Source organism: Amia ocellicauda, unplaced genomic scaffold (genome assembly GCF_036373705.1).
Source record: "Amia ocellicauda isolate fAmiCal2 unplaced genomic scaffold, fAmiCal2.hap1 HAP1_SCAFFOLD_73, whole genome shotgun sequence".
NCBI lineage: Eukaryota > Metazoa > Chordata > Actinopteri > Amiiformes > Amiidae > Amia > Amia ocellicauda.
Genome location: NW_027103000.1, coordinates 362,501 through 390,000, shown reverse-complemented (window position 1 = coordinate 390,000; position 27,500 = coordinate 362,501). Strand labels below are relative to the sequence as shown.

At 43.5% G+C, this 27,500-nt stretch overlaps 22 non-coding genes and 1 pseudogene across 22 annotated transcripts; all 23 read left to right on the top strand.

Moving 5' to 3' along the window:
* Window positions 1-977: 977 nt before the first annotated feature.
* Window positions 978-1,096, top strand: LOC136741950 (5S ribosomal RNA). The gene has a single exon (XR_010814585.1). It is a non-coding gene; the product is annotated as a 5S ribosomal RNA (ribosomal RNA).
* A 1,056-nt stretch (window positions 1,097-2,152) lies between these two features.
* LOC136741949 (5S ribosomal RNA) lies at window positions 2,153-2,271 on the top strand. Its single transcript, XR_010814584.1, has one exon. It is a non-coding gene; the product is annotated as a 5S ribosomal RNA (ribosomal RNA).
* A 1,066-nt stretch (window positions 2,272-3,337) lies between these two features.
* Window positions 3,338-3,456, top strand: LOC136741948 (5S ribosomal RNA). Its single transcript, XR_010814583.1, has one exon. It is a non-coding gene; the product is annotated as a 5S ribosomal RNA (ribosomal RNA).
* Window positions 3,457-4,522: 1,066 nt separating this feature from the next.
* On the top strand, window positions 4,523-4,641 carry LOC136742058 (5S ribosomal RNA). The gene has a single exon (XR_010814689.1). It is a non-coding gene; the product is annotated as a 5S ribosomal RNA (ribosomal RNA).
* Window positions 4,642-5,697: 1,056 nt separating this feature from the next.
* Window positions 5,698-5,816, top strand: LOC136741947 (5S ribosomal RNA). The gene has a single exon (XR_010814582.1). It is a non-coding gene; the product is annotated as a 5S ribosomal RNA (ribosomal RNA).
* A 1,066-nt stretch (window positions 5,817-6,882) lies between these two features.
* Window positions 6,883-7,001, top strand: LOC136741946 (5S ribosomal RNA). Its single transcript, XR_010814581.1, has one exon. It is a non-coding gene; the product is annotated as a 5S ribosomal RNA (ribosomal RNA).
* Window positions 7,002-8,067: 1,066 nt separating this feature from the next.
* Window positions 8,068-8,186, top strand: LOC136742055 (5S ribosomal RNA). The gene has a single exon (XR_010814687.1). It is a non-coding gene; the product is annotated as a 5S ribosomal RNA (ribosomal RNA).
* Window positions 8,187-9,252: 1,066 nt separating this feature from the next.
* LOC136742127 (5S ribosomal RNA) lies at window positions 9,253-9,371 on the top strand. The gene has a single exon (XR_010814754.1). It is a non-coding gene; the product is annotated as a 5S ribosomal RNA (ribosomal RNA).
* A 1,056-nt stretch (window positions 9,372-10,427) lies between these two features.
* LOC136741945 (5S ribosomal RNA) lies at window positions 10,428-10,546 on the top strand. The gene has a single exon (XR_010814580.1). It is a non-coding gene; the product is annotated as a 5S ribosomal RNA (ribosomal RNA).
* A 1,066-nt stretch (window positions 10,547-11,612) lies between these two features.
* On the top strand, window positions 11,613-11,731 carry LOC136741944 (5S ribosomal RNA). Its single transcript, XR_010814579.1, has one exon. It is a non-coding gene; the product is annotated as a 5S ribosomal RNA (ribosomal RNA).
* Window positions 11,732-12,787: 1,056 nt separating this feature from the next.
* On the top strand, window positions 12,788-12,906 carry LOC136742054 (5S ribosomal RNA). The gene has a single exon (XR_010814686.1). It is a non-coding gene; the product is annotated as a 5S ribosomal RNA (ribosomal RNA).
* Window positions 12,907-13,961: 1,055 nt separating this feature from the next.
* On the top strand, window positions 13,962-14,080 carry LOC136742077 (5S ribosomal RNA). Its single transcript, XR_010814707.1, has one exon. It is a non-coding gene; the product is annotated as a 5S ribosomal RNA (ribosomal RNA).
* Window positions 14,081-15,146: 1,066 nt separating this feature from the next.
* LOC136741943 (5S ribosomal RNA) lies at window positions 15,147-15,265 on the top strand. Its single transcript, XR_010814578.1, has one exon. It is a non-coding gene; the product is annotated as a 5S ribosomal RNA (ribosomal RNA).
* Window positions 15,266-16,321: 1,056 nt separating this feature from the next.
* On the top strand, window positions 16,322-16,440 carry LOC136741942 (5S ribosomal RNA). The gene has a single exon (XR_010814577.1). It is a non-coding gene; the product is annotated as a 5S ribosomal RNA (ribosomal RNA).
* A 1,066-nt stretch (window positions 16,441-17,506) lies between these two features.
* On the top strand, window positions 17,507-17,625 carry LOC136742154 (5S ribosomal RNA). The gene has a single exon (XR_010814780.1). It is a non-coding gene; the product is annotated as a 5S ribosomal RNA (ribosomal RNA).
* A 1,066-nt stretch (window positions 17,626-18,691) lies between these two features.
* LOC136742144 (5S ribosomal RNA) lies at window positions 18,692-18,810 on the top strand. Its single transcript, XR_010814770.1, has one exon. It is a non-coding gene; the product is annotated as a 5S ribosomal RNA (ribosomal RNA).
* Window positions 18,811-19,876: 1,066 nt separating this feature from the next.
* On the top strand, window positions 19,877-19,995 carry LOC136742137 (5S ribosomal RNA). The gene has a single exon (XR_010814764.1). It is a non-coding gene; the product is annotated as a 5S ribosomal RNA (ribosomal RNA).
* A 1,066-nt stretch (window positions 19,996-21,061) lies between these two features.
* LOC136742153 (5S ribosomal RNA) lies at window positions 21,062-21,180 on the top strand. The gene has a single exon (XR_010814779.1). It is a non-coding gene; the product is annotated as a 5S ribosomal RNA (ribosomal RNA).
* A 1,066-nt stretch (window positions 21,181-22,246) lies between these two features.
* Window positions 22,247-22,365, top strand: LOC136741941 (5S ribosomal RNA). Its single transcript, XR_010814576.1, has one exon. It is a non-coding gene; the product is annotated as a 5S ribosomal RNA (ribosomal RNA).
* A 1,055-nt stretch (window positions 22,366-23,420) lies between these two features.
* On the top strand, window positions 23,421-23,539 carry LOC136742053 (5S ribosomal RNA). Its single transcript, XR_010814685.1, has one exon. It is a non-coding gene; the product is annotated as a 5S ribosomal RNA (ribosomal RNA).
* Window positions 23,540-24,594: 1,055 nt separating this feature from the next.
* LOC136742117 (5S ribosomal RNA) lies at window positions 24,595-24,713 on the top strand. The gene has a single exon (XR_010814745.1). It is a non-coding gene; the product is annotated as a 5S ribosomal RNA (ribosomal RNA).
* A 1,066-nt stretch (window positions 24,714-25,779) lies between these two features.
* On the top strand, window positions 25,780-25,908 carry LOC136742282 (uncharacterized; annotated as a pseudogene).
* Window positions 25,909-26,963: 1,055 nt separating this feature from the next.
* Window positions 26,964-27,082, top strand: LOC136742162 (5S ribosomal RNA). The gene has a single exon (XR_010814787.1). It is a non-coding gene; the product is annotated as a 5S ribosomal RNA (ribosomal RNA).
* Window positions 27,083-27,500: the final 418 nt, after the last annotated feature.

The window sequence follows — 27,500 nt, the reverse complement described above, 5'->3', positions numbered from 1 at the left end:
ATTTGACTTCCCCAAATACACAGGCATACAATAGATCTTGTTCTCCAACGTAAACGGTCCCTAGTTACTAGGGTACATTCGTAAATAAATTGAGCATCATGGCTAGAAGTGACTAAATGTTGCCTAATCTTTCTCATCGAGAAATGACACAATTACAGCAACACAAAAAGGAACTCCACCGGACAAAGTTCAGTGCTCACAAGGAGCCTCATTCAACACACACGGTTCCATTCCCATTCATGCAAAGCACGAAAGTGTAAAACTTGGGAACATACTTGAGAGCAATGATCACATTCAATCTCAATCAAGGCACGGATGTGAATGCAACGGGATGAAATTACTGAAATGATGCCTGCCCTCGAACTGTGATGATGGACTACCCGACTCGCCAATAATATTGGCTTCTGGTGTATTGAAATACAGGAGCTGCTGGATTTGTGTGTTTTCTTACCCCCTCACCATAGTTTGTCAAATGTTTAAACAACTGAACTTATATTCAAGGTTTGTTTCTCTTCATATGTTTTACTGGTTTACATTTGTCTCAGCAACCTGTTGAATGATTCTTCTGCTTTCAAAACAAAATGACAACAGGATGAATGCACACACTTGAAAATATAATACATGCAATGTTATGCATCATAGTGATGCAACCTCCTTTCAGTTTCATACTGCATGTCAATTGATATCCTTACTGAAATGCACACCTTCTCAAGATTGCGCTTGACTGGCGTGTCAGGCACTCAATTACAGCTGTTTTATCAAGACAATGTGATCGTTTTGTAAAATATAGTTCCGGTCTGGTGTGGCACCCCAGCTAACGCACAACGTTGCCACAACGTGGCATATTAGCAGGGACTGTCTGCGGCGCGCTGGTGTGTCCCGGGCTTTAGAGTAGAGAGACAGTTCAACTGTAAGTATGAACGGCAGAAACGGATATTGCCATCCCTTTAAGTAGAGCGTCAGGGACAGCCTCCCTGGCTTACGGCCATACTAGCCTGAATACGCCCGATCTCGTCCGATCTCGGAAGCTAAGCAGGCTCGGGCCTGGTCAGTACTTGGATGGGAGACCGCCTGGGAATACCAGGTGCTGTAAGCTTTTGCATCTTTTACACACCAGAGCGCGACAAATCACGAGTTTTAACTTTGGATACACGCAATTTCATCATTATTTCAGATTTGACTTCCCCAAATACACAGGCATACAATAGATCTTGTTCTCCAACGTAAACGGTCCCTAGTAACTAGGGTACATTCGTAAATAAATTGAGCATCATGGCTAGAAGTGACTAAATGTTGCCTAATCTTTCTCATCGAGAAATGACACAATTACAGCAACACAAAAAGGAACTCCACCGGACAAAGATCAGTGCTCACAAGGAGCCTCATTCAACACACACGGTTCCATTCCCATTCATGCAAAGCACGAAAGTGTAAAACTTGGGAACATACTTGAGAGCAAAGATCACATTCAATCTCATTCAAGGCACGGATGTGAATGCAACGGGATGAAATTACTGAAATGATGCCTGCCCTCGAACTGTGATGATGGACTACCCGACTCGCCAATAATATTGGGTTCTGGTGTATTGAAATACAGGAGCTGCTGGATTTGTGTGTTTTCTTACCCCCTCACCATAGTTTGTCAAATGTTTAAACAACTGAACTTATATTCAAGGTTTGTTTCTCTTCATATGTTTTACTGGTTTACATTTGTCTCAGCAACCTGTTGAATGATTCTTCTGCTTTCAAAACAAAATGACAACAGGATGAATGCACACACTTGAAAATACAATACATGCAATGTTATGCATCATAGTGATGCAACCTCCTTTCAGTTTCATACTGCATGTCAATTGAAATCCTTACTGAAATGCACACCTTCTCAAGATTGCGCTTGACTGGCGTGTCAGGCACTCAATTACAGCTGTTTTATCAAGACAAATGTGTTCGTTTTGTAAAATATAGTTCCGGTCTGGTGTGGCACCCCAGCTAACGCACAACGTTGCCACAACGTGGCATATTAGCAGGGACTGTCTGCGGCGCGCTGGTGTGTCCCGGGCTTTAGAGTAGAGAGACAGTTCAACTGTAAGTATGAACGGCAGAAACGGATATTGCCATCCCTTTAAATAGAGCGTCAGGGACAGCCTCCCTGGCTTACGGCCATACTAGCCTGAATACGCCCGATCTCGTCCGATCTCGGAAGCTAAGCAGGCTCGGGCCTGGTCAGTACTTGGATGGGAGACCGCCTGGGAATACCAGGTGCTGTAAGCTTTTGCATCTTTTACACAGCAGAGCGCGACAAATCACGAGTTTTAACTTTGGATACACGCAATTTCATCATTATTTCAGATTTGACTTCCCCAAATACACAGGCATACAATAGATCTTGTTCTCCAACGTAAACGGTCCCTAGTAACTAGGGTACATTCGTAAATAAATTGAGCATCATGGCTAGAAGTGACTAAATGTTGCCTAATCTTTCTCATCGAGAAATGACACAATTACAGCAACACAAAAAGGAACTCCACCGGACAAAGATCAGTGCTCACAAGGAGCCTCATTCAACACACACGGTTCCATTCCCATTCATGCAAAGCACGAAAGTGTAAAACTTGGGAACATACTTGAGAGCAAAGATCACATTCAATCTCATTCAAGGCACGGATGTGAATGCAACGGGATGAAATTACTGAAAAGATGCCTGCCCTCGAACTGTGATGATGGACTACCCGACTCGCCAATAATATTGGGTTCTGGTGTATTGAAATACAGGAGCTGCTGGATTTGTGTGTTTTCTTACCCCCTCACCATAGTTTGTCAAATGTTTAAACAACTGAACTTATATTCAAGGTTTGTTTCTCTTCATATGTTTTACTGGTTTACATTTGTCTCAGCAACCTGTTGAATGATTCTTCTGCTTTCAAAACAAAATGACAACAGGATGAATGCACACACTTGAAAATACAATACATGCAATGTTATGCATCATAGTGATGCAACCTCCTTTCAGTTTCATACTGCATGTCAATTGAAATCCTTACTGAAATGCACACCTTCTCAAGATTGCGCTTGACTGGCATGTCAGGCACTCAATTACAGCTGTATTATCAAGACAATGTGTTCGTTTTGTAAAATATAGTTCCGGTCTGGTGTGGCACCCCAGCTAACGCACAACGTTGCCACAATGTTGCCACAACGTGGCGTGTTAGCAGGGACTGTCTGCGGCGCGCTGGTGTGTCCCGGGCTTTAGAGTAGAGAGACAGTTCAACTGTAAGTATGAACGGCAGAAACGGATATTGCCTTCCCTTTAAGTAGAGCGTCAGGGACAGCATTCATGGCTTACGGCCATACTAGCCTGAATACGCCCGATCTCGTCCGATCTCGGAAGCTAAGCAGGCTCGGGCCTGGTCAGTACTTGGATGGGAGACCGCCTGGGAATACCAGGTGCTGTAAGCTTTTGCATCTTTTACACACCAGAGCGCGACAAATCACGAGTTTTAACTTTGGATACACGCAATTTCATCATTATTTCAGATTTGACTTCCCCAAATACACAGGCATACAATAGATCTTGTTCTCCAACGTAAACGGTCCCTAGTAACTAGGGTACATTCGTAAATAAATTGAGCATCATGGCTAGAAGTGACTAAATGTTGCCTAATCTTTCTCATCGAGAAATGACACAATTACAGCAACACAAAAAGGAACTCCACCGGACAAAGTTCAGTGCTCACAAGGAGCCTCATTCAACACACACGGTTCCATTCCCATTCATGCAAAGCACGAAAGTGTAAAACTTGGGAACATACTTGAGAGCAAAGATCACATTCAATCTCATTCAAGGCACGGATGTGAATGCAACGGGATGAAATTACTGAAAAGATGCCTGCCCTCGAACTGTGATGATGGACTACCCGACTCGCCAATAATATTGGGTTCTGGTGTATTGAAATACAGGAGCTGCTGGATTTGTGTGTTTTCTTACCCCCTCACCATAGTTTGTCAAATGTTTAAACAACTGAACTTATATTCAAGGTTTGTTTCTCTTCATATGTTTTACTGGTTTACATTTGTCTCAGCAACCTGTTGAATGATTCTTCTGCTTTCAAAACAAAATGACAACAGGATGAATACACACACTTGAAAATACAATACATGCAATGTTATGCATCATAGTGATGCAACCTCCTTTCAGTTTCATACTGCATGTCAATTGAAATCCTTACTGAAATGCACACCTTCTCAAGATTGCGCTTGACTGGCATGTCAGGCACTCAATTACAGCTGTATTATCAAGACAATGTGTTCGTTTTGTAAAATATAGTTCCGGTCTGGTGTGGCACCCCAGCTAACGCACAACGTTGCCACAATGTTGCCACAACGTGGCGTGTTAGCAGGGACTGTCTGCGGCGCGCTGGTGTGTCCCGGGCTTTAGAGTAGAGAGACAGTTCAACTGTAAGTATGAACGGCAGAAACGGATATTGCCTTCCCTTTAAGTAGAGCGTCAGGGACAGCATTTCTGGCTTACGGCCATACTAGCCTGAATACGCCCGATCTCGTCCGATCTCGGAAGCTAAGCAGGCTCGGGCCTGGTCAGTACTTGCATGGGAGACCGCCTGGGAATACCAGGTGCTGTAAGCTTTTGCATCTTTTACACACCAGAGGGCGACAAATCACGAGTTTTAACTTTGGATACACGCAATTTCATCATTATTTCAGATTTGACTTCCCCAAATACACAGGCATACAATAGATCTTGTTCTCCAACGTAAACGGTCCCTAGTAACTAGGGTACATTCGTAAATAAATTGAGCATCATGGCTAGAAGTGACTAAATGTTGCCTAATCTTTCTCATCGAGAAATGACACAATTACAGCAACACAAAAAGGAACTCCACCGGACAAAGTTCAGTGCTCACAAGGAGCCTCATTCAACACACACGGTTCCATTCCCATTCATGCAAAGCACGAAAGTGTAAAACTTGGGAACATACTTGAGAGCAAAGATCACATTCAATCTCATTCAAGGCACGGATGTGAATGCAACGGGATGAAATTACTGAAATGATGCCTGCCCTCGAACTGTGATGATGGACTACCCGACTCGCCAATAATATTGGGTTCTGGTGTATTGAAATACAGGAGCTGCTGGATTTGTGTGTTTTCTTACCCCCTCACCATAGTTTGTCAAATGTTTAAACAACTGAACTTATATTCAAGGTTTGTTTCTCTTCATATGTTTTACTGGTTTACATTTGTCTCAGCAACCTGTTGAATGATTCTTCTGCTTTCAAAACAAAATGACAACAGGATGAATGCACACACTTGAAAATACAATACATGCAATGTTATGCATCATAGTGATGCAACCTCCTTTCAGTTTCATACTGCATGTCAATTGAAATCCTTACTGAAATGCACACCTTCTCAAGATTGCGCTTGACTGGCGTGTCAGGCACTCAATTACAGCTGTTTTATCAAGACAAATGTGTTCGTTTTGTAAAATATAGTTCCGGTCTGGTGTGGCACCCCAGCTAACGCACAACGTTGCCACAACGTGGCATATTAGCAGGGACTGTCTGCGGCGCGCTGGTGTGTCCCGGGCTTTAGAGTAGAGAGACAGTTCAACTGTAAGTATGAACGGCAGAAACGGATATTGCCATCCCTTTAAATAGAGCGTCAGGGACAGCCTCCCTGGCTTACGGCCATACTAGCCTGAATACGCCCGATCTCGTCCGATCTCGGAAGCTAAGCAGGCTCGGGCCTGGTCAGTACTTGGATGGGAGACCGCCTGGGAATACCAGGTGCTGTAAGCTTTTGCATCTTTTACACAGCAGAGCGCGACAAATCACGAGTTTTAACTTTGGATACACGCAATTTCATCATTATTTCAGATTTGACTTCCCCAAATACACAGGCATACAATAGATCTTGTTCTCCAACGTAAACGGTCCCTAGTAACTAGGGTACATTCGTAAATAAATTGAGCATCATGGCTAGAAGTGACTAAATGTTGCCTAATCTTTCTCATCGAGAAATGACACAATTACAGCAACACAAAAAGGAACTCCACCGGACAAAGATCAGTGCTCACAAGGAGCCTCATTCAACACACACGGTTCCATTCCCATTCATGCAAAGCACGAAAGTGTAAAACTTGGGAACATACTTGAGAGCAAAGATCACATTCAATCTCATTCAAGGCACGGATGTGAATGCAACGGGATGAAATTACTGAAAAGATGCCTGCCCTCGAACTGTGATGATGGACTACCCGACTCGCCAATAATATTGGGTTCTGGTGTATTGAAATACAGGAGCTGCTGGATTTGTGTGTTTTCTTACCCCCTCACCATAGTTTGTCAAATGTTTAAACAACTGAACTTATATTCAAGGTTTGTTTCTCTTCATATGTTTTACTGGTTTACATTTGTCTCAGCAACCTGTTGAATGATTCTTCTGCTTTCAAAACAAAATGACAACAGGATGAATGCACACACTTGAAAATACAATACATGCAATGTTATGCATCATAGTGATGCAACCTCCTTTCAGTTTCATACTGCATGTCAATTGAAATCCTTACTGAAATGCACACCTTCTCAAGATTGCGCTTGACTGGCATGTCAGGCACTCAATTACAGCTGTATTATCAAGACAATGTGTTCGTTTTGTAAAATATAGTTCCGGTCTGGTGTGGCACCCCAGCTAACGCACAACGTTGCCACAATGTTGCCACAACGTGGCGTGTTAGCAGGGACTGTCTGCGGCGCGCTGGTGTGTCCCGGGCTTTAGAGTAGAGAGACAGTTCAACTGTAAGTATGAACGGCAGAAACGGATATTGCCTTCCCTTTAAGTAGAGCGTCAGGGACAGCATTCATGGCTTACGGCCATACTAGCCTGAATACGCCCGATCTCGTCCGATCTCGGAAGCTAAGCAGGCTCGGGCCTGGTCAGTACTTGGATGGGAGACCGCCTGGGAATACCAGGTGCTGTAAGCTTTTGCATCTTTTACACACCAGAGCGCGACAAATCACGAGTTTTAACTTTGGATACACGCAATTTCATCATTATTTCAGATTTGACTTCCCCAAATACACAGGCATACAATAGATCTTGTTCTCCAACGTAAACGGTCCCTAGTAACTAGGGTACATTCGTAAATAAATTGAGCATCATGGCTAGAAGTGACTAAATGTTGCCTAATCTTTCTCATCGAGAAATGACACAATTACAGCAACACAAAAAGGAACTCCACCGGACAAAGTTCAGTGCTCACAAGGAGCCTCATTCAACACACACGGTTCCATTCCCATTCATGCAAAGCACGAAAGTGTAAAACTTGGGAACATACTTGAGAGCAAAGATCACATTCAATCTCATTCAAGGCACGGATGTGAATGCAACGGGATGAAATTACTGAAAAGATGCCTGCCCTCGAACTGTGATGATGGACTACCCGACTCGCCAATAATATTGGGTTCTGGTGTATTGAAATACAGGAGCTGCTGGATTTGTGTGTTTTCTTACCCCCTCACCATAGTTTGTCAAATGTTTAAACAACTGAACTTATATTCAAGGTTTGTTTCTCTTCATATGTTTTACTGGTTTACATTTGTCTCAGCAACCTGTTGAATGATTCTTCTGCTTTCAAAACAAAATGACAACAGGATGAATACACACACTTGAAAATACAATACATGCAATGTTATGCATCATAGTGATGCAACCTCCTTTCAGTTTCATACTGCATGTCAATTGAAATCCTTACTGAAATGCACACCTTCTCAAGATTGCGCTTGACTGGCATGTCAGGCACTCAATTACAGCTGTATTATCAAGACAATGTGTTCGTTTTGTAAAATATAGTTCCGGTCTGGTGTGGCACCCCAGCTAACGCACAACGTTGCCACAATGTTGCCACAACGTGGCGTGTTAGCAGGGACTGTCTGCGGCGCGCTGGTGTGTCCCGGGCTTTAGAGTAGAGAGACAGTTCAACTGTAAGTATGAACGGCAGAAACGGATATTGCCTTCCCTTTAAGTAGAGCGTCAGGGACAGCATTTCTGGCTTACGGCCATACTAGCCTGAATACGCCCGATCTCGTCCGATCTCGGAAGCTAAGCAGGCTCGGGCCTGGTCAGTACTTGCATGGGAGACCGCCTGGGAATACCAGGTGCTGTAAGCTTTTGCATCTTTTACACACCAGAGGGCGACAAATCACGAGTTTTAACTTTGGATACACGCAATTTCATCATTATTTCAGATTTGACTTCCCCAAATACACAGGCATACAATAGATCTTGTTCTCCAACGTAAACGGTCCCTAGTAACTAGGGTACATTCGTAAATAAATTGAGCATCATGGCTAGAAGTGACTAAATGTTGCCTAATCTTTCTCATCGAGAAATGACACAATTACAGCAACACAAAAAGGAACTCCACCGGACAAAGTTCAGTGCTCACAAGGAGCCTCATTCAACACACACGGTTCCATTCCCATTCATGCAAAGCACGAAAGTGTAAAACTTGGGAACATACTTGAGAGCAAAGATTACATTCAATCTCATTCAAGGCACGGATGTGAATGCAACGGGATGAAATTACTGAAATGATGCCTGCCCTCGAACTGTGATGATGGACTACCCGACTCGCCAATAATATTGGGTTCTGGTGTATTGAAATACAGGAGCTGCTGGATTTGTGTGTTTTCTTACCCCCTCACCATAGTTTGTCAAATGTTTAAACAACTGAACTTATATTCAAGGTTTGTTTCTCTTCATATGTTTTACTGGTTTACATTTGTCTCAGCAACCTGTTGAATGATTCTTCTGCTTTCAAAACAAAATGACAACAGGATGAATGCACACACTTGAAAATACAATACATGCAATGTTATGCATCATAGTGATGCAACCTCCTTTCAGTTTCATACTGTATGTCAATTGAAATCCTTATTGAAATGCACACCTTCTCAAGATTGAGCTTGACTGGCGTGTCAGGCACTCAATTACAGCTGTATTATCAAGACAATGTGTTCGTATTGTAATATATAGTTCCGGTCTGGTGTGGCACCCCAGCTAACGCACAACGTTGCCACAATGTTGCCACAACGTGGCGTGTTAGCAGGGACTGTCTGCGGCGCGCTGGTGTGTCCCGGGCTTTAGAGTAGAGAGACAGTTCAACTGTAAGTATGAACGGCAGAAACGGATATTGCCTTCCCTTTAAGTAGAGCGTCAGGGACAGCCTCCCTGGCTTACGGCCATACTAGCCTGAATACGCCCGATCTCGTCTGATCTCGGAAGCTAAGCAGGCTCGGGCCTGGTCAGTACTTGGATGGGAGACCGCCTGGGAATACCAGGTGCTGTAAGATTTTGCATCTTTTACACACCAGAGCGCGACAAATCACGAGTTTTAACTTTGGATACACGCAATTTCATCATTATTTAAGATTTGACTTCCCCAAATACACAGGCATACAATAGATCTTGTTCTCCAACGTAAACGGTCCCTAGTAACTAGGGTACATTCGTAAATAAATTGAGCATCATGGCTAGAAGTGACTAAATGTTGCCTAATCTTTCTCATCGAGAAATGACACAATTACAGCAACACAAAAAGGAACTCCACCGGACAAAGATCAGTGCTCACAAGGAGCCTCATTCAACACACACGGTTCCATTCCAATTCATGTAAAGCACGAAAGTGTAAAACTTGGGAACATACTTGAGAGCAAAGATCACATTCAATCTCATTCAAGGCACGGATGTGAATGCAACGGGATGAAATTACTGAAATGATGCCTGCCCTCGAACTGTGATGATGGACTACCCGACTCGCCAATAATATTGGGTTCTGGTGTATTGAAATACAGGAGCTGCTGGATTTGTGTGTTTTCTTACCCCCTCACCATAGTTTGTCAAATGTTTAAACAACTGAACTTATATTCAAGGTTTGTTTCTCTTCATATGTTTTACTGGTTTACATTTGTCTCAGCAACCTGTTGAATGATTCTTCTGCTTTCAAAACAAAATGACAACAGGATGAATGCACACACTTGAAAATACAATACATGCAATGTTATGCATCATAGTGATGCAACCTCCTTTCAGTTTCATACTGCATGTCAATTGAAATCCTTACTGAAATGCACACCTTCTCAAGATTGCGCTTGACTGGCGTGTCAGGCACTCAATTACAGCTGTTTTATCAAGACAAATGTGTTCGTTTTGTAAAATATAGTTCCGGTCTGGTGTGGCACCCCAGCTAACGCACAACGTTGCCACAACGTGGCATATTAGCAGGGACTGTCTGCGGCGCGCTGGTGTGTCCCGGGCTTTAGAGTAGAGAGACAGTTCAACTGTAAGTATGAACGGCAGAAACGGATATTGCCTTCCCTTTAAGTAGAGCGTCAGGGACAGCCTCCCTGGCTTACGGCCATACTAGCCTGAATACGCCCGATCTCGTCCGATCTCGGAAGCTAAGCAGGCTCGGGCCTGGTCAGTACTTGGATGGGAGACCGCCTGGGAATACCAGGTGCTGTAAGCTTTTGCATCTTTTACACACCAGAGGGCGACAAATCACGAGTTTTAACTTTGGATACACGCAATTTCATCATTATTTCAGATTTGACTTCCCCAAATACACAGGCATACAATAGATCTTGTTCTCCAACGTAAACGGTCCCTAGTAACTAGGGTACATTCGTAAATAAATTGAGCATCATGGCAAGAAGTGACTAAATGTTGCCTAATCTTTCTCATCGAGAAATGACACAATTACAGCAACACAAGAAGGAACTCCACCGGACAAAGTTCAGTGCTCACAAGGAGCCTCATTCAACACACACGGTTCCATTCCCATTCATGCAAAGCACGAAAGTGTAAAACTTGGGAACATACTTGAGAGCAAAGATCACATTCAATCTCATTCAAGGCACGGATGTGAATGCAACGGGATGAAATTACTGAAATGATGCCTGCCCTCGAACTGTGATGATGGACTACCCGACTCGCCAATAATATTGGGTTCTGGTGTATTGAAATACAGGAGCTGCTGGATTTGTGTGTTTTCTTACCCCCTCACCATAGTTTGTCAAATGTTTAAACAACTGAACTTATATTCAAGGTTTGTTTCTCTTCATATGTTTTACTGGTTTACATTTGTCTCAGCAACCTGTTGAATGATTCTTCTGCTTTCAAAACAAAATGACAACAGGATGAATGCACACACTTGAAAATACAATACATGCAATGTTATGCATCATAGTGATGCAACCTCCTTTCAGTTTCATACTGCATGTCAATTGAAATCCTTACTGAAATGCACACCTTCTCAAGATTGCGCTTGACTGGCGTGTCAGGCACTCAATTACAGCTGTTTTATCAAGACAATGTGTTCGTTTTGTAATATATAGTTCCGGTCTGGTGTGGCACCCCAGCTAACGCACAACGTTGCCACAATGTTGCCACAACGTGGCGTGTTAGCAGGGACTGTCTGCGGCGCGCTGGTGTGTCCCGGGCTTTAGAGTAGAGAGACAGTTCAACTGTAAGTATGAACGGCAGAAACGGATATTGCCTTCCCTTTAAGTAGAGCGTCAGGGACAGCCTCCCTGGCTTACGGCCATACTAGCCTGAATACGCCCGATCTCGTCCGATCTCGGAAGCTAAGCAGGCTCGGGCCTGGTCAGTACTTGGATGGGAGACCGCCTGGGAATACCAGGTGCTGTAAGCTTTTGCATCTTTTACACACCAGAGCGCGACAAATCACGAGTTTTAACTTTGGATACACGCAATTTCATCATTATTTCAGATTTGACTTCCCCAAATACACAGGCATACAATAGATCTTGTTCTCCAACGTAAACGGTCCCTAGTAACTAGGGTACATTCGTAAATAAATTGAGCATCATGGCTAGAAGTGACTAAATGTTGCCTAATCTTTCTCATCGAGAAATGACACAATTACAGCAACACAAAAAGGAACTCCACCGGACAAAGTTCAGTGCTCACAAGGAGCCTCATTCAACACACACGGTTCCATTCCCATTCATGTAAAGCACGAAAGTGTAAAACTTGGGAACATACTTGAGAGCAAAGATCACATTCAATCTCATTCAAGGCACGGATGTGAATGCAACGGGATGAAATTACTGAAATGATGCCTGCCCTCGAACTGTGATGATGGACTACCCGACTCGCCAATAATATTGGGTTCTGGTGTATTGAAATACAGGAGCTGCTGGATTTGTGTGTTTTCTTACCCCCTCACCATAGTTTGTCAAATGTTTAAACAACTGAACTTATATTCAAGGTTTGTTTCTCTTCATATGTTTTACTGGTTTACATTTGTCTCAGCAACCTGTTGAATGATTCTTCTGCTTTCAAAACAAAATGACAACAGGATGAATGCACACACTTGAAAATACAATACATGCAATGTTATGCATCATAGTGATGCAACCTCCTTTCAGTTTCATACTGCATGTCAATTGAAATCCTTACTGAAATGCACACCTTCTCAAGATTGCGCTTGACTGGCGTGTCAGGCACTCAATTACAGCTGTTTTATCAAGACAAATGTGTTCGTTTTGTAAAATATAGTTCCGGTCTGGTGTGGCACCCCAGCTAACGCACAACGTTGCCACAACGTGGCATATTAGCAGGGACTGTCTGCGGCGCGCTGGTGTGTCCCGGGCTTTAGAGTAGAGAGACAGTTCAACTGTAAGTATGAACGGCAGAAACGGATATTGCCTTCCCTTTAAGTAGAGCGTCAGGGACAGCCTCCCTGGCTTACGGCCATACTAGCCTGAATACGCCCGATCTCGTCCGATCTCGGAAGCTAAGCAGGCTCGGGCCTGGTCAGTACTTGCATGGGAGACCGCCTGGGAATACCAGGTGCTGTAAGCTTTTGCATCTTTTACACACCAGAGGGCGACAAATCACGAGTTTTAACTTTGGATACACGCAATTTCATCATTATTTCAGATTTGACTTCCCCAAATACACAGGCATACAATAGATCTTGTTCTCCAACGTAAACGGTCCCTAGTAACTAGGGTACATTCGTAAATAAATTGAGCATCATGGCTAGAAGTGACTAAATGTTGCCTAATCTTTCTCATCGAGAAATGACACAATTACAGCAACACAAAAAGGAACTCCACCGGACAAAGTTCAGTGCTCACAAGGAGCTTCATTCAACACACACGGTTCCATTCCCATTCATGCAAAGCACGAAAGTGTAAAACTTGGGAACATACTTGAGAGCAAAGATCACATTCAATCTCATTCAAGGCACGGATGTGAATGCAACGGGATGAAATTACTGAAATGATGCCTGCCCTCGAACTGTGATGATGGACTACCCGACTCGCCAATAATATTGGGTTCTGGTGTATTGAAATACAGGAGCTGCTGGATTTGTGTGTTTTCTTACCCCCTCACCATAGTTTGTCAAATGTTTAAACAACTGAACTTATATTCAAGGTTTGTTTCTCTTCATATGTTTTACTGGTTTACATTTGTCTCAGCAACCTGTTGAATGATTCTTCTGCTTTCAAAACAAAATGACAACAGGATGAATGCACACACTTGAAAATACAATACATGCAATGTTATGCATCATAGTGATGCAACCTCCTTTCAGTTTCATACTGCATGTCAATTGAAATCCTTACTGAAATGCACACCTTCTCAAGATTGCACTTGACTGGCGTGTCAGGCACTCAATTACAGCTGTTTTATCAAGACAATGTGTTCGTTTTGTAATATATAGTTCCGGTCTGGTGTGGCACCCCAGCTAACGCACAACGTTGCCACAACGTTTCGTGTTAGCAGGGACTGTCTGCGGCGCGCTGGTGTGTCCCGGACTTTAGAGTAGAGAGACAGTTCAATTGCAAGTATGAGCGGAAGAAACGGATATTGCCTTCCCTTTAAGTAGAGCGTCAGGGACAGCCTCCCTGGCTTACGGCCATACTAGCCTGAATACGCCCGATCTCGTCCGATCTCGGAAGCTAAGCAGGCTCGGGCCTGGTCAGTACTTGGATGGGAGACTGCCTGGGAATACCAGGTGCTGTAAGCTTTTGCATCTTTTACACACCAGAGGGCGACAAATCACGAGTTTTAACTTTGGATACACGCAATTTCATCATTATTTCAGATTTGACTTCCCCAAATACACAGGCATAGAATAGATCTTGTTCTCCAACGTAAACGGTCCCTAGAAACTAGTGTACATTCGTAAATAAATTGAGCATCATGGCTAGAAGTGACTAAATGTTGCCTAATCTTTCTCATCGAGAAATGACACAATTACAGCAACACAAAAAGGAACTCCACCGGACAAAGTTCAGTGCTCACAAGGAGCCTCATTCAACACACACGGTTCCATTCCCATTCATGCAAAGCACGAAAATGTAAAACTTGGGAACATACTTGAGAGCAAAGATCACATTCAATCTCATTCAAGGCACGGATGTGAATGCAACGGGATGAAATTACTGAAATGATGCCTGCCCTCGAACTGTGATGATGGACTACCCGACTCGCCAATAATATTGGGTTCTGGTGTATTGAAATACAGGAGCTGCTGGATTTGTGTGTTTTCTTACCCCCTCACCATAGTTTGTCAAATGTTTAAACAACTGAACTTATATTCAAGGTTTGTTTCTCTTCATATGTTTTACTGGTTTACATTTGTCTCAGCAACCTGTTGAATGATTCTTCTGCTTTCAAAACAAAATGACAACAGGATGAATGCACACACTTGAAAATACAATACATGCAATGTTATGCATCATAGTGATGCAACCTCCTTTCAGTTTCATACTGCATGTCAATTGAAATCCTTACTGAAATGCACACCTTCTCAAGATTGCGCTTGACTGGCGTGTCAGGCACTCAATTACAGCTGTTTTATCAAGAGAATGTGTTCGTTTTGTAATATATATTTCCGGTCTGGTGTGGCACCCCAGCTAACGCACAACGTTGCCACAATGTTGCCACAACGTGGCGTGTTAGCAGGGACTGTCTGCGGCGCGCTGGTGTGTCCCGGGCTTTAGAGTAGAGAGACAGTTCAACTGTAAGTATGAACGGCAGAAACGGATATTGCCTTCCCTTTAAGTAGAGCGTCAGGGACAGCCTCCCTGGCTTACGGCCATACTAGCCTGAATACGCCCGATCTCGTCCGATCTCGGAAGCTAAGCAGGCTCGGGCCTGGTCAGTACTTGGATGGGAGACCGCCTGGGAATACCAGGTGCTGTAAGCTTTTGCATCTTTTACACACCAGAGGGCGACAAATCACAAGTTTTAACTTTGGATACACGCAATTTCATCATTATTTCAGATTTGACTTCCCCAAATACACAGGCATACAATAGATCTTGTTCTCCAACGTAAACGGTCCCTAGTAACTAGGGTACATTCATAAATAAATTGAGCATCATGGCTAGAAGTGACTAAATGTTGCCTAATCTTTCTCATCGAGAAATGACACAATTACAGCAACACAAAAAGGAACTCCACCGGACAAAGTTCAGTGCTCACAAGGAGCCTCATTCAACACACATGGTTCCATTCCCATTCATGCAAAGCACGAAAGTGTAAAACTTGGGAACATACTTGAGAGCAAAGATCACATTCAATCTCATTCAAGGCACGGATGTGAATGCAACGGGATGAAATTACTGAAATGATGCCTGCCCTCGAACTGTGATGATGGACTACCCGACTCGCCAATAATATTGGGTTCTGGTGTATTGAAATACAGGAGCTGCTGGATTTGTGTGTTTTCTTACCCCCTCACCATAGTTTGTCAAATGTTTAAACAACTGAACTTATATTCAAGGTTTGTTTCTCTTCATATGTTTTACTGGTTTACATTTGTCTCAGCAACCTGTTGAATGATTCTTCTGCTTTCAAAACAAAATGACAACAAGATGAATGCACACACTTGAAAATACAATACATGCAATGTTATGCATCATAGTGATGCAACCTCCTTTCAGTTTCATACTGCATGTCAATTGAAATCCTTACTGAAATGCACACCTTCTCAAGATTGCGCTTGACTGGCGTGTCAGGCACTCAATTACAGCTGTTTTATCAAGACAAATGTGTTCGTTTTGTAAAATATAGTTCCGGTCTGGTGTGGCACCCCAGCTAACGCACAACGTTGCCACAACGTGGCATATTAGCAGGGACTGTCTGCGGCGCGCTGGTGTGTCCCGGGCTTTAGAGTAGAGAGACAGTTCAACTGTAAGTATGAACGGCAGAAACGGATATTGCCATCCCTTTAAGTAGAGCGTCAGGGACAGCCTCCCTGGCTTACGGCCATACTAGCCTGAATACGCCCGATCTCGTCCGATCTCGGAAGCTAAGCAGGCTCGGGCCTGGTCAGTACTTGGATGGGAGACCGCCTGGGAATACCAGGTGCTGTAAGCTTTTGCATCTTTTACACACCAGAGCGCGACAAATCACGAGTTTTAACTTTGGATACACGCAATTTCATCATTATTTCAGATTTGACTTCCCCAAATACACAGGCATACAATAGATCTTGTTCTCCAACGTAAACGGTCCCTAGTAACTAGGGTACATTCGTAAATAAATTGAGCATCATGGCTAGAAGTGACTAAATGTTGCCTAATCTTTCTCATCGAGAAATGACACAATTACAGCAACACAAAAAGGAACTCCACCGGACAAAGATCAGTGCTCACAAGGAGCCTCATTCAACACACACGGTTCCATTCCCATTCATGCAAAGCACGAAAGTGTAAAACTTGGGAACATACTTGAGAGCAAAGATCACATTCAATCTCATTCAAGGCACGGATGTGAATGCAACGGGATGAAATTACTGAAAAGATGCCTGCCCTCGAACTGTGATGATGGACTACCCGATTCGCCAATAATATTGGGTTCTGGTGTATTGAAATACAGGAGCTGCTGGATTTGTGTGTTTTCTTACCCCCTCACCATAGTTTGTCAAATGTTTAAACAACTGAACTTATATTCAAGGTTTGTTTCTCTTCATATGTTTTACTGGTTTACATTTGTCTCAGCAACCTGTTGAATGATTCTTCTGCTTTCAAAACAAAATGACAACAGGATGAATGCACACACTTGAAAATACAATACATGCAATGTTATGCATCATAGTGATGCAACCTCCTTTCAGTTTCATACTGCATGTCAATTGAAATCCTTACTGAAATGCACACCTTCTCAAGATTGCGCTTGACTGGCATGTCAGGCACTCAATTACAGCTGTATTATCAAGACAATGTGTTCGTTTTGTAAAATATAGTTCCGGTCTGGTGTGGCACCCCAGCTAACGCACAACGTTGCCACAATGTTGCCACAACGTTTCGTGTTAGCAGGGACTGTCTGCGGCGCGCTGGTGTGTCCCGGACTTTAGAGTAGAGAGACAGTTAATTTGCAAGTATGAGCGGCAGAAACGGATATTGCCTTCCCTTTAAGTAGAGCGTCAGGGACAGCCTCCCTGGCTTACGGCCATACTAGCCTGAATACGCCCGATCTCGTCCGATCTCGGAAGCCAAGCAGGCTCGGGCCTGGTCAGTACTTGGATGGGAGATCGCCTGGGAATACCAGGTGCTGTAAGCTTTTGCATCTTTTACACACCAGAGGGCGACAAATCACGAGTTTTAACTTTGGATACACGCAATTTCATCATTATTTCAGATTTGACTTCCCCAAATACACAGGCATACAATAGATCTTGTTCTCCAACGTAAACGGTCCCTAGTAACTAGGGTACATTCGTAAATAAATTGAGCATCATGGCTAGAAGTGACTAAATGTTGCCTAATCTTTCTCATCGAGAAATGACACAATTACAGCAACACAAAAAGGAACTCCACCGGACAAAGATCAGTGCTCACAAGGAGCCTCATTCAACACACACGGTTCCATTCCCATTCATGCAAAGCACGAAAGTGTAAAACTTGGGAACATACTTGAGAGCAAAGATCACATTCAATCTCATTCAAGGCACGGATGTGAATGCAACGGGATGAAATTACTGAAAAGATGCCTGCCCTCGAACTGTGATGATGGACTACCCGACTCGCCAATAATATTGGGTTCTGGTGTATTGAAATACAGGAGCTGCTGGATTTGTGTGTTTTCTTACCCCCTCACCATAGTTTGTCAAATGTTTAAACAACTGAACTTATATTCAAGGTTTGTTTCTCTTCATATGTTTTACTGGTTTACATTTGTCTCAGCAACCTGTTGAATGATTCTTCTGCTTTCAAAACAAAATGACAACAGGATGAATGCACACACTTGAAAATACAATACATGCAATGTTATGCATCATAGTGATGCAACCTCCTTTCAGTTTCATACTGCATGTCAATTGAAATCCTTACTGAAATGCACACCTTCTCAAGATTGCGCTTGACTGGCATGTCAGGCACTCAATTACAGCTGTATTATCAAGACAATGTGTTCGTTTTGTAAAATATAGTTCCGGTCTGGTGTGGCACCCCAGCTAACGCACAACGTTGCCACAATGTTGCCACAACGTGGCGTGTTAGCAGGGACTGTCTGCGGCGCGCTGGTGTGTCCCGGGCTTTAGAGTAGAGAGACAGTTCAACTGTAAGTATGAACGGCAGAAACGGATATTGCCTTCCCTTTAAGTAGAGCGTCAGGGACAGCATTCCTGGCTTACGGCCATACTAGTCTGAATACGCCCGATCTCGTCCGATCTCGGAAGCTAAGCAGGCTCGGGCCTGGTCAGTACTTGCATGGGAGACCGCCTGGGAATACCAGGTGCTGTAAGCTTTTGCATCTTTTACACACCAGAGGGCGACAAATCACGAGTTTTAACTTTGGATACACGCAATTTCATCATTATTTCAGATTTGACTTCCCCAAATACACAGGCATACAATAGATCTTGTTCTCCAACGTAAACGGTCCCTAGTAACTAGGGTACATTCGTAAATAAATTGAGCATCATGGCTAGAAGTGACTAAATGTTGCCTAATCTTTCTCATCGAGAAATGACACAATTACAGCAACACAAAAAGGAACTCCACCGGACAAAGTTCAGTGCTCACAAGGAGCCTCATTCAACACACACGGTTCCATTCCCATTCATGCAAAGCACGAAAGTGTAAAACTTGGGAACATACTTGAGAGCAAAGATCACATTCAATCTCATTCAAGGCACGGATGTGAATGCAACGGGATGAAATTACTGAAATGATGCCTGCCCTCGAACTGTGATGATGGACTACCCGACTCGCCAATAATATTGGGTTCTGGTGTATTGAAATACAGGAGCTGCTGGATTTGTGTGTTTTCTTACCCCCTCACCATAGTTTGTCAAATGTTTAAACAACTGAACTTATATTCAAGGTTTGTTTCTCTTCATATGTTTTACTGGTTTACATTTGTCTCAGCAACCTGTTGAATGATTCTTCTGCTTTCAAAACAAAATGACAACAGGATGAATGCACACACTTGAAAATACAATACATGCAATGTTATGCATCATAGTGATGCAACCTCCTTTCAGTTTCATACTGCATGTCAATTGAAATCCTTACTGAAATGCACACCTTCTCAAGATTGCGCTTGACTGGCGTGTCAGGCACTCAATTACAGCTGTATTATCAAGACAATGTGTTCGTTTTGTAATATATAGTTCCGGTCTGGTGTGGCACCCCAGCTAACGCACAACGTTGCCACAATGTTGCCACAACGTGGCGTGTTAGCAGGGACTGTCTGCGGCGCGCTGGTGTGTCCCGGGCTTTAGAGTAGAGAGACAGTTCAACTGTAAGTATGAACGGCGGAAATGAATATTGCCTTCCCTTTAAGTAGAGCGTCAGGGACAGCCTCCATGGCTTACGGCCATACTAGCCTGAATACGCCCGATCTCGTCCGATCTCGGAAACTAAGCAGGCTCGGGCCTGGTCAGTACTTGGATGGGAGACCGCCTGGGAATACCAGGTGCTGTAAGCTTTTGCATCTTTTACACACCAGAGGGCGACAAATCACTAGTTTTAACTTTGGATACACGCAATTTCATCATTATTTCAGATTTGACTTCCCCAAATACACAGGCATACAATAGATCTTGTTCTCCAACGTAAACGGTCCCTAGTAACTAGGGTACATTCGTAAATAAATTGAGCATCATGGCTAGAAGTGACTAAATGTTGCCTAATCTTTCTCATCGAGAAATGACACAATTACAGCAACACAAAAAGGAACTCCACCGGACAAAGTTCAGTGCTCACAAGGAGCCTCATTCAACACACACGGTTCCATTCCCATTCATGCAAAGCACGAAAGTGTAAAACTTGGGAACATACTTGAGAGCAAAGATCACATTCAATCTCATTCAAGGCACGGATGAGAATGCAACGGGATGAAATTACTGAAATGATGCCTGCCCTCGAACTGTGATGATGGACTACCCGACTCGCCAATAATATTGGGTTCTGGTGTATTGAAATACAGGAGCTGCTGGATTTGTGTGTTTTCTTACCCCCTCACCATAGTTTGTCAAATGTTTAAACAACTGAACTTATATTCAAGGTTTGTTTCTCTTCATATGTTTTACTGGTTTACATTTGTCTCAGCAACCTGTTGAATGATTCTTCTGCTTTCAAAACAAAATGACAACAGGATGAATGCACACACTTGAAAATACAATACATGCAATGTTATGCATCATAGTGATGCAACCTCCTTTCAGTTTCATACTGCATGTCAATTGAAATCCTTACTGAAATGCACACCTTCTCAAGATTGCGCTTGACTGGCGTGTCAGGCACTCAATTACAGCTGTTTTATCAATACAATGTGTTCGTTTTGTAATATATAGTTCCGGTCTGGTGTGGCACCCCAGCTAACGCACAACGTTGCCACAATGTTGCCACAACGTTTCGTGTTAGCAGGGACTGTCTGCGGCGCGCTGGTGTGTCCCGGACTTTAGAGTAGAGAGACAGTTAATTTGCAAGTATGAGCGGCAGAAACGGATATTGCCTTCCCTTTAAGTAGAGCGTCAGGGACAGCCTCCCTGGCTTACGGCCATACTAGCCTGAATACGCCCGATCTCGTCCGATCTCGGAAGCCAAGCAGGCTCGGGCCTGGTCAGTACTTGGATGGGAGATCGCCTGGGAATACCAGGTGCTGTAAGCTTTTGCATCTTTTACACACCAGAGGGCGACAAATCACGAGTTTTAACTTTGGATACACGCAATTTCATCATTATTTCAGATTTGACTTCCCCAAATACACAGGCATACAATAGATCTTGTTCTCCAACGTAAACGGTCCCTAGTAACTAGGGTACATTCGTAAATAAATTGAGCATCATGGCTAGAAGTGACTAAATGTTGCCTAATCTTTCTCATCGAGAAATGACACAATTACAGCAACACAAAAAGGAACTCCACCGGACAAAGTTCAGTGCTCACAAGGAGCCTCATTCAACACACACGGTTCCATTCCCATTCATGCAAAGCACGAAAGTGTAAAACTTGGGAACATACTTGAGAGCAAAGATCACATTCAATCTCATTCAAGGCACGGATGTGAATGCAACGGGATGAAATTACTGAAATGATGCCTGCCCTCGAACTGTGATGATGGACTACCCGACTCGCCAATAATATTGGGTTCTGGTGTATTGAAATACAGGAGCTGCTGGATTTGTGTGTTTTCTTACCCCCTCACCATAGTTTGTCAAATGTTTAAACAACTGAACTTATATTCAAGGTTTGTTTCTCTTCATATGTTTTACTGGTTTACATTTGTCTCAGCAACCTGTTGAATGATTCTTCTGCTTTCAAAACAAAATGACAACAGGATGAATGCACACACTTGAAAATACAATACATGCAATGTTATGCATCATAGTGATGCAACCTCCTTTCAGTTTCATACTGCATGTCAATTGAAATCCTTACTGAAATGCACACCTTCTCAAGATTGCGCTTGACTGGCGTGTCAGGCACTCAATTACAGCTGTTTTATCAAGAGAATGTGTTCGTTTTGTAATATATAGTTCCGGTCTGGTGTGGCACCCCAGCTAACGCACAACGTTGCCACAATGTTGCCACAACGTGGCGTGTTAGCAGGGACTGTCTGCGGCGCGCTGGTGTGTCCCGGGCTTTAGAGTAGAGAGACAGTTCAACTGTAAGTATGAACGGCAGAAACGGATATTGCCTTCCCTTTAAGTAGAGCGTCAGGGACAGCCTCCCTGGCTTACGGCCATACTAGCCTGAATACGCCCGATCTCGTCCGATCTCGGAAGCTAAGCAGGCTCGGGCCTGGTCAGTACTTGGATGGGAGACCGCCTGGGAATACCAGGTGCTGTAAGCTTTTGCATCTTTTACACACCAGAGGGCGACAAATCACGAGTTTTAACTTTGGATACACGCAATTTCATCATTATTTCAGATTTGACTTCCCCAAATACACAGGCATACAATAGATCTTGTTCTCCAACGTAAACGGTCCCTAGTAACTAGGGTACATTCGTAAATAAATTGAGCATCATGGCTAGAAGTGACTAAATGTTGCCTAATCTTTCTCATCGAGAAATGACACAATTACAGCAACACAAAAAGGAACTCCACCGGACATAGTTCAGTGCTCACAAGGAGCTTCATTCAACACACACGGTTCCATTCCCATTCATGCAAAGCACGAAAGTGTAAAACTTGGGAACATACTTGAGAGCAAAGATCACATTCAATCTCATTCAAGGCACGGATGTGAATGCAACGGGATGAAATTACTGAAATGATGCCTGCCCTCGAACTGTGATGATGGACTACCCGACTCGCCAATAATATTGGGTTCTGGTGTATTGAAATACAGGAGCTGCTGGATTTGTGTGTTTTCTTACCCCCTCACCATAGTTTGTCAAATGTTTAAACAACTGAACTTATATTCAAGGTTTGTTTCTCTTCATATGTTTTACTGGTTTACATTTGTCTCAGCAACCTGTTGAATGATTCTTCTGCTTTCAAAACAAAATGACAACAGGATGAATGCACACACTTGAAAATACAATACATGCAATGTTATGCATCATAGTGATGCAACCTCCTTTCAGTTTCATACTGCATGTCAATTGAAATCCTTACTGAAATGCACACCTTCTCAAGATTGCGCTTGACTGGCGTGTCAGGCACTCAATTACAGCTGTTTTATCAAGACAATGTGTTCGTTTTGTAATATATAGTTCCGGTCTGGTGTGGCACCCCAGCTAACGCACAACGTTGCCACAACGTTTCGTGTTAGCAGGGACTGTCTGCGGCGCGCTGGTGTGTCCCGGACTTTAGAGTAGAGAGACAGTTCAATTGCAAGTATGAGCGGCAGAAACGGATATTGCCTTCCCTTTAAGTAGAGGGTCAGGGACAGCCTCCCTGGCTTACGGCCATACTAGCCTGAATACGCCCGATCTCGTCCGATCTCGGAAGCTAAGCAGGCTCGGGCCTGGTCAGTACTTGCATGGGAGACCGCCTGGGAATACCAGGTGCTGTAAGCTTTTGCATCTTTTACACACCAGAGGGCGACAAATCACGAGTTTTAACTTTGGATACACGCAATTTCATCATTATTTCAGATTTGACTTCCCCAAATACACAGGCATAGAATAGATCTTGTTCTCCAACGTAAACGGTCCCTAGTAACTAGTGTACATTCGTAAATAAATTGAGCATCATGGCTAGAAGTGACTAAATGTTGCCTAATCTTTCTCATCGAGAAATGACACAATTACAGCAACACAAAAAGGAACTCCACCGGACAAAGTTCAGTGCTCACAAGGAGCCTCATTCAACACACACGGTTCCATTCCCATTCATGCAAAGCACGAAAGTGTAAAACTTGGGAACATACTTGAGAGCAAAGATCACATTCAATCTCATTCAAGGCACGGATGTGAATGCAACGGGATGAAATTACTGAAATGATGCCTGCCCTCGAACTGTGATGATGGACTACCCGACTCGCCAATAATATTGGGTTCTGGTGTATTGAAATACAGGAGCTGCTGGATTTGTGTGTTTTCTTACCCCCTCACCATAGTTTGTCAAATGTTTAAACAACTGAACTTATATTCAAGGTTTGTTTCTCTTCATATGTTTTACTGGTTTACATTTGTCTCAGCAACCTGTTGAATGATTCTTCTGCTTTCAAAACAAAATGACAACAGGATGAATGCACACACTTGAAAATACAATACATGCAATGTTATGCATCAAAGTGATGCAACCTCCTTTCAGTTTCATACTGCATGTCAATTGAAATCCTTACTGAAATGCACACCTTCTCAAGATTGCGCTTGACTGGCGTGTCAGGCACTCAATTACAGCTGTTTTATCAAGACAATGTGTTCGTTTTGTAATATATAGTTCCGGTCTGGTGTGGCACCCCAGCTAACGCACAACGTTGCCACAACGTTTCGTGTTAGCAGGGACTGTCTGCGGCGCGCTGGTGTGTCCCGGACTTTAGAGTAGAGAGACAGTTCAATTGCAAGTATGAGCGGCAGAAACGGATATTGCCTTCCCTTTAAGTAGAGGGTCAGGGACAGCCTCCCTGGCTTACGGCCATACTAGCCTGAATACGCCCGATCTCGTCCGATCTCGGAAGCTAAGCAGGCTCGGGCCTGGTCAGTACTTCCATGGGAGACCGCCTGGGAATACCAGGTGCTGTAAGCTTTTGCATCTTTTACACACCAGAGGGCGACAAATCACGAGTTTTAACTTTGGATACACGCAATTTCATCATTATTTCAGATTTGACTTCCCCAAATACACAGGCATAGAATAGATCTTGTTCTCCAACGTAAACGGTCCCTAGTAACTAGTGTACATTCGTAAATAAATTGAGCATCATGGCTAGAAGTGACTAAATGTTGCCTAATCTTTCTCATCGAGAAATGACACAATTACAGCAACACAAAAAGGAACTCCACCGGACAAAGTTCAGTGCTCACAAGGAGCCTCATTCAACACACACGGTTCCATTCCCATTCATGCAAAGCACGAAAGTGTAAAACTTGGGAACATACTTGAGAGCAAAGATCACATTCAATCTCATTCAAGGCACGGATGTGAATGCAACGGGATGAAATTACTGAAATGATGCCTGCCCTCGAACTGTGATGATGGACTACCCGACTCGCCAATAATATTGGGTTCTGGTGTATTGAAATACAGGAGCTGCTGGATTTGTGTGTTTTCTTACCCCCTCACCATAGTTTGTCAAATGTTTAAACAACTGAACTTATATTCAAGGTTTGTTTCTCTTCATATGTTTTACTGGTTTACATTTGTCTCAGCAACCTGTTGAATGATTCTTCTGCTTTCAAAACAAAATGACAACAGGATGAATGCACACACTTGAAAATACAATACATGCAATGTTATGCATCATAGTGATGCAACCTCCTTTCAGTTTCATACTGCATGTCAATTGAAATCCTTACTGAAATGCACACCTTCTCAAGATTGCGCTTGACTGGCGTGTCAGGCACTCAATTACAGCTGTTTTATCAAGACAATGTGTTCGTTTTGTAAAATATATTTCCGGTCTGGTGTGGCACCCCAGCTAACGCACAACGTTGCCACAATGTTGCCACAACGTGGCGTGTTAGCAGGGACTGTCTGCGGCGCGCTGGTGTGTCCCGGGCTTTAGAGTAGAGAGACAGTTCAACTGTAAGTATGAACGGCAGAAACGGATATTGCCTTCCCTTTAAGTAGAGCGTCAGGGACAGCCTCCCTGGCTTACGGCCATACTAGCCTGAATACGCCCGATCTCGTCCGATCTCGTCCGATCTCGGAAGCTAAGCAGGCTCGGGCCTGGTCAGTACTTGGATGGGAGACCGCCTGGGAATACCAGGAGCTGCAAGCTTTTGCATCTTTTACACACCAGAGGGCGACAAATCACGAGTTTTAACTTTGGATACACGCAATTTCATCATTATTTCAGATTTGACTTCCCCAAATACACAGGCATACAATAGATCTTGTTCTCCAACGTAAACGGTCCCTAGTAACTAGGGTACATTCATAAATAAATTGAGCATCATGGCTAGAAGTGACTAAATGTTGCCTAATCTTTCTCATCGAGAAATGACACAATTACAGCAACACAAAAAGGAACTCCACCGGACAAAGTTCAGTGCTCACAAGGAGCCTCATTCAACACACACGGTTCCATTCCCATTCATGCAAAGCACGAAAGTGTAAAACTTGGGAACATACTTGAGAGCAAAGATCACATTCAATCTCATTCAAGGCACGGATGTGAATGCAACGGGATGAAATTACTGAAATGATGCCTGCCCTCGAACTGTGATGATGGACTACCCGACTCGCCAATAATATTGGGTTCTGGTGTATTGAAATACAGGAGCTGCTGGATTTGTGTGTTTTCTTACCCCCTCACCATAGTTTGTCAAATGTTTAAACAACTGAACTTATATTCAAGGTTTGTTTCTCTTCATATGTTTTACTGGTTTACATTTGTCTCAGCAACCTGTTGAATGATTCTTCTGCTTTCAAAACAAAATGACAACAGGATGAATGCACACACTTGAAAATACAATACATGCAATGTTATGCATCATAGTGATGCAACCTCCTTTCAGTTTCATACTGCATGTCAATTGAAATCCTTACTGAAATGCACACCTTCTCAAGATTGCGCTTGACTGGCGTGTCAGGCACTCAATTACAGCTGTTTTATCAAGACAATGTGTTCGTTTTGTAATATATAGTTCCGGTCTGGTGTGGCACCCCAGCTAACGCACAACGTTGCCACAACGTTTCGTGTTAGCAGGGACTGTCTGCGGCGCGCTGGTGTGTCCCGGACTTTAGAGTAGAGAGACAGTTCAACTGCAAGTATGAGCGGCAGAAACGGATATTGCCTTCCCTTTAAGTAGAGCGTCAGGGACAGCCTCTCTGGCTTAAGGCCATACTAGCCTGAATACGCCCGATCTCGTCCGATCTCGGAAGCTAAGCAGGCTCGGGCCTGGTCAGTACTTGGATGGGAGACCGCCTGGGAATACCAGGTGCTGTAAGCTTTTGCATCTTTTACACACCAGAGGGCGACAAATCACGAGTTTTAACTTTGGATACACGCAATTTCATCATTATTTCAGATTTGACTTCCCCAAATACACAGGCATACAATAGATCTTGTTCTCCAACGTAAACGGTCCGTAGTAACTAGGGTACATTCGTAAATAAATTGAGCATCATGGCTAGAAGTGACTAAATGTTGCCTAATCTTTCTCATCGAGAAATGACACAATTACTGCAACACAAAAAGGAACTCCACCGGACAAAGTTCAGTGCTCACAAGGAGCCTCATTCAACACACACGGTTCCATTCCCATTCATGCAAAGCACGAAAGTGTAAAACTTGGGAACATACTTGAGAGCAAAGATCACATTCAATCTCATTCAAGGCACGGATGTGAATGCAACGGGATGAAATTA